Here is a 6,107-nt window from a genome sequence, read left to right as displayed (position 1 = left end):
AATAGAATTACATTACATAAATAAAATAAAATAAATGTATTCAATCTTTGGTTAATATACTTAAATGTTTTGACCTTTGGTGCTTAAAATAATATTTCTGTGAATATTCTTGAATATAGCTCCATTAGCTCTGTTGAATGTATTTCATTATACTTGTGGTAATAGAATTTCTGCATCATAACATATGCACACCATTAACTTTAGTTGTATATCAGTTACTTAACACTGGGTAACAAATGACTTCCAAAACATTGTAACAGCAACCATTTCTGTTCACTCACAAAGTAGTGGGCTGGCTGGGATGACTAGGATAGTAGAGAGAGTTAAAGTGGTTTAAATGCTGAGATATCTGGATCTTCTGGTTTGCAGACCATATATGCAGCCCAGGAGTCAACGAATTATACCACAAACCAAATCTGGCCCATGGCCTGATTTTATATGACTCATGCATGAGCTACAAATGTTTTTATACTTTTTCAAGTGTTGTTGAGAGAGAGAGAGAGAGAGAGAGAGAGAGAGAGAGAGAGAGAGAGAGAGAAGGGAGGAAGGGAAGGAAGGATGAAGAAAGGAATGAAAGGAATGTATTTTTCTATGACCTGTTTGGGAATTACAGTAATTTCCTCACCTGATAATGTAGTATGTCGTTTTTTAGAAAATCACCGCCCCAAATTCTTTGAATTCTGCCACATACCATGTTTGCTCTAGTATCATCTTCTGGAACTTCAACTGAACAAATATTTATGTCATCCTGTCCCTGATATCTCTCGACTTCCTTTTCAGTCTCGTCTTTTTTGTGATAAATCTAACTGGCTTTCTGTGCTCAACTTTATATATTTCTTCGAGTTGACTAGTTCTGCTTCTGGTTGTATAAATTATTTATTTGTATGCAAATTAACTTTCATTATCTATATTTTATGTAAAATTGATATGAATTTCAATTACACTATTAGTAAATTCTTAAAGTTCTATTCTCTTTGAAGCATGATTTTTTGACAGTATTATATACTCGTCTCAAAATTCTTGTTAACCTTTTGCTCTTCTGAATAAGTTATTTCATTTTATCTTAAAATTATAATTTTTTGAAGAAATAGGGGCTCGTTTCTGCTGTTTATTGTCTCTGCTGACTCCTCCATTTTTATCTTTTCCCCTCATGTTTGAAATTTTGATTATGTAATCAGGTAGGCCGAATTTAATCTGCGGGAAATCCGGAAGACCAGTCTTGGGACTGTTTCTTCACAGAGGATTTTTGTTTGTTTTTGCTATATACCCTAGAATCTCACTCACTTTCAGTTAAGAAATCCTTTAAATTCATTCTCAGTTTGGAGTTTCCCAACATGCTGGAAGTTCAAAGTCTAAATACTTACAAGGTCTATGAATTTCAATGAAAAGGAGAAACTTGACTCTTACCCAGGAGCCAGGCAACCTCATTGGGTTTCCTTCCAGTTCCCATGACCCTTTCTGTGGATCTCTCCTAGTCCATGTTTTTCCTGTGTCTGTGGCCTTTCAGAAGTGTAAATGAATGTGTAGACTTCAAATCCACTTTCTCGCTTTATTCTGGTTTAAGATGATTGAGCTCCTTTAAAATCAAGTCTCTGTTCATTTGGAAAAAAATGGAAAACAGACCTCTAAGTCAGCTTTTGATTTACATATATTATGTATTATAGAGTTTGTATAGGTATTTATTTTATGTTTTTATTTTTTCTATATACAAATTTCTTTTACATTTATAATTCTGTGTGTATTCAGAATAGAAAATGCCTCATATTTCTATAAACAACCTTCATTTACTATTCGAAAGAATTTTTATGAAAATCATATATTGTCTTAGAAAGGCAGAACTTACTACATAGAAAGTGGTGCTTCCATAATTTATGACTGACAATGACATGCAAAGAAAAATCAGTATAAATAAATACTTTTGCCCCGCCTCCAATAATGTGATACCTTTTATTTATATGGAACTGACTGAGCTGTTAGATAGAAAATGAATGCAGTATTTAATTAAATGTATTTTTAAATACATTCCCTTAGAGTTAAGTAATTTTTTTAATTTTAAATATATTTAATACATATTTTCATATCTTAAGATACGATATGTTTATAGTTGTTGTTGTTGTTGTTGCTGTTTTTGACTGACAGATTCCGCCTCAGGTTTTTTTGTACAAATAGCACAAGAGGACACCAGCCCAACGCAGAGAGCGCCCCGGGCTCACACCAGTTCTTTCATCCTGCCGTCGGCGGACAGACTTCTACTCTGCAGCCTTTATGGGGGCCTGGGCATCTTTGGGAGCCACAGCCAGAGCCTGAGCTGGAGGCGGAGCTGAAGCTGCAGCCTGGGCCTCACTTTGAGCCTTGGCCTTGGAGTTTAGCCCGCAGAACCTGAGATCTCTGGCAATACCGGCAGGAGTACTTTTCCCAAGCTGGGGGTGAGCAACGTGAGCGAGTCAATTAAGTTTGCAGCTGCTGCCCTTTGGGATCTTGGGTTTGGCCTCCTTGGGCTTTACGAGGGCCTTGATAGCCTCAGCACGTGCACGGCCGACCTTAGTGTTGTTGGCTTGCATCTTCTTCAGTCCCTTCTTGTTGTGCTTCTTGACAAAGCGCATGTTCCTCAGGAACTTGGGATCCACCTGTTAAGAGATTCGGATCTTTGTGATTGGGGTTTCTGGATGCCATTTTGGTGGCATTTTCGGGACTGATTGTGCATGGTGTCAGTTCTTGGACTTGACCATGTCTGCGCCGAAGCCCAGGGCCCCCAAAATACCTGAGACTGGCAGAAAGAGCTATAGTTTTATTAAACTTACGATCATGTATAATTTATTTTAAATGCTCAAAGATAAATGAATGAAAGAACTCTCATCAGAAAACTCTATACATATTATGGCTTTAAACCATAAATTTTAAAAGATAGACAAGAACCAGAAGAGTTTCCGAGCCTAATTTTAATAATGTGTTAAAATATACTAGGTATGCATTGTTAAGTTAAAAGTTGCCTAAATGAAAATACTTTGGAATATCAAGAGCAGACATTAACAATTTTCAACACTACTATCTTATCTTCCAGTTTAATTTCACATTATCTCTCTCTAGATAGAATTTCTTATTTACATGTTAAGATAACATATTTGTGGAGCATTTGCAAAGCAGTAATAATTGTCCAAGTATTAACACCTCATGAAATTTGTAAATCTTTAATAGCATCCCGTCACATATAAAAATCATTAAAACACATACATTTTAGCTGCAGAGTTTTAAGAAATATCTTCTAGTGCTATTTCAGTATAAACTGATTTAGCTCATGCTAAAAGCCCTGCTCCATCAGCCAAAATCTATTTTTTTATATTTTTTCTTGGATATATTGATGGCTAGATACTTGCTTAGTGATATGACTCCATAATGATTTGGTCCCAAAACCACACAAGTTTCAAAATTCTCTGAGATTCATTAACCTCTTATCCCCCAGCTGATGCACCATTGACATATGAACATAGCTAAAGGCAATTTATGTGCAGGCTACACAAGGCGGAGTGAGGCAATTATCCCAGTTAGTGATCTACGTTGAATAAATTTACCTTCAAGTTACTCTCTTCTCCAAATCATTTGATGAAGATACACCGGTAAAAGATCCAGTTAAAATTATAATTGCCTCCGTTCACCAGGTAATACTTTCCTTCCTTCATAGAGAGAGAACTCATCTGAATGATTATGACTGAAAATGAGTAAAAGCCTGTCCTTAACAGACGGCAATGATTCTCAACTTCCCTGTGCATCAAATCACCTGGAGAGCTTGTTAAAAGAGATTGCTGGGCTCCACTCCTAGAATTCCTGATTAAATAGGTCTAGGATGGAGCCCCAGAATTTGTGTTTCTAATAAGTTCCCAGGTGATAATGATGATGCTGTTCTAGACACCACACTTTAAGAACCAATGACCTATGCTACTAATAGAGAATTAATCATGTTGTGACATTCAGTGTAACTACGGAATATTTACAAAACACTCCCATCTTCAGAGAAAATCCAGAAAAACATGGGTTTAGCCTTTCTCCTTGCCACCAGCTATAAGGTGACCAGCTCTGCCTTTAACTTTTAAGTTGCTGACCTACATTTTTATTGTATTTCTCCCATTGTGTATAATTAAAAAAAAAAAAAAAAAGTGTTGCCTGAAATAATCTCTTGCTCAGAGTTTAAGACTTACCATTCTTTAGAATGTTGAATCAGTTCTATTAAATAATTTCTCCATTAAAGAAAAAGTTAATATAAACTAAAGGAGTTCAAGAAACTCTGTAAGACAGATTTTATGAATCAGGTAGATAGATTATCAAATTAACACTTTCAAGAGTCGTCTTGACAGAAGTAATTGACCACTGTGGCCTGCTTAAGAAAAGCTGACTCTTATAAAAAAGCAATGACATCTTTATATATATGGAAAGTCTGAGGGTGAAGTAAAGGACACAGCCTGTCACATGAAGCATTTATTTCATGTGGCATCAGAGAATAGTCTAGATTTCATTAGATCAGGAACTGCTGAGTTTTTTTTTCCATTTCAAAGTCACCACATAAAATACAGAATGCCTAGCTAAATTGAATTTCACATAAACAAGTACTTTTGTAGCATAAGTGGATCCCAAATAAGCCTGGGGGTATTTTACTAGAAATTATTTGTGGTTTATCTAAGCACTAAATTTAATTGGATGTTTTAATTTACTAAATCTGGTAACTGACATCCAACCAGATTTGCTCGTATGAAAAGTTGGCAGGAGCAGTATGAGTACACAGTAAGTCCTTACTTAACTTGTCAATAGGTTTTGGCAACTTTAAGCAAAATGACATATATCAAAACCAATTTTACCACAGACTAATTGATATAAACAAGAGTTAATTCCTATAGCATCTCATCAGCCTTATAATAAAACAACATTGAGCCAAACAGTGTTAGTCTAGGACCCACTATATCCATCTAGTTATATAGTGTTTTTTCCTTCTAAATGTATAATCGTTTGTATGACAGAGTGTTTAACCAGAGAAATAGAACTCTTTTGAGGATTAGCATCTTACACATTTGGTGGAAAAGCTGAAAAAAGGAAGTTTCAAAAGAGTAAAGTTACTAACCAACTTCCTGCAACACTCATGTAGTTGGTAAAGTTCAAACAAACAAGGAAATCTGGGAAGGCAGGCATGCCCTGCTGCTGGGGTGGGACCTTGAGAGAAAGCTAGTAGAGAAGCTTACAGACAGCTGTCGCCTCTGGCTTGACGGTGAACCTATAGGAACCAAGGATAGCACGGCCAATGGAGACTGGCTATACCGGATAAAGGTCAAGAGGTAAAAAAGCAAAGTTGGGATTGGAGCTGTAGATTTAAGAATGGGACCTTACTGCTTCTTATTCTGCTCTTATCAGGCACTATTAGAAGTTGTTAAATTGTAAACTTCCCGTTAGCAAAAAGATGGGTTTCATTAAATCCTCATAGCTGTGTCTTGGTTTGTTCTTTCAAAATACTAAAGTTATTATTATTTTTTTTTTTTAGCTTTTCTCTGTAACATATAAATTCGAATCAAAGCTGTATAGGGAACATAGAAAACAAAGCAGAGCCAACTGGTTTCTTGAAAAAGGCATTAAAAAAAAGACTTAATTGTTTTGTACTTTCCTAATCCATTTTTTCTTATTAAAAAAAATAAAAATAAAGATTAGAGGAAGCTTAGGTGAAGCCACCTAACCTCTTCATTGGAGAGTATATATTGTTGATAAAAGGAGTCCATTTGCATCTTCCACATAACCTAGGCCTTTATTTTCATATAATACTAAGCATATTCTACCTTATAAACATATGCTGTAGTCTAATGAAAAGTTTGATTAGATTGACTAGTTAATTCATACAACCATTAGAATTAAGCAAATAGATTAGATTGTCCAGCTACCTGAGTAGGTTGCTCTGTCATAGTAGATTAATCCAACACTGCCTTGGTTGTGTCATTCAGAGTCTGTGATTAGTCCTTTTACTTCACTCTCTCAAGCAGAAAAATCAGGCAAATGATAAGTTACTTCACAGTAAAATTACAATAAAAACCATCAAACAACTTAACCTTCTGCATTCTTTCTTTTTTTTAATATAC

At 35.4% G+C, this 6,107-nt stretch overlaps 1 pseudogene; it reads right to left on the bottom strand.

Moving 5' to 3' along the window:
- Positions 1–2,249: 2,249 nt before the first annotated feature.
- LOC107508537 lies at positions 2,250–2,704 on the bottom strand (annotated as a pseudogene).
- Positions 2,705–6,107: the final 3,403 nt, after the last annotated feature.

This window comes from Rousettus aegyptiacus, unplaced genomic scaffold (assembly GCF_014176215.1).
Source record: "Rousettus aegyptiacus isolate mRouAeg1 unplaced genomic scaffold, mRouAeg1.p scaffold_m13_p_4, whole genome shotgun sequence".
In the NCBI taxonomy this organism is placed as follows: Eukaryota; Metazoa; Chordata; class Mammalia; order Chiroptera; family Pteropodidae; genus Rousettus; species Rousettus aegyptiacus.
Note: the sequence above shows the minus strand (reverse complement) of the source record. Positions and strands in the feature narration are given on the sequence as shown.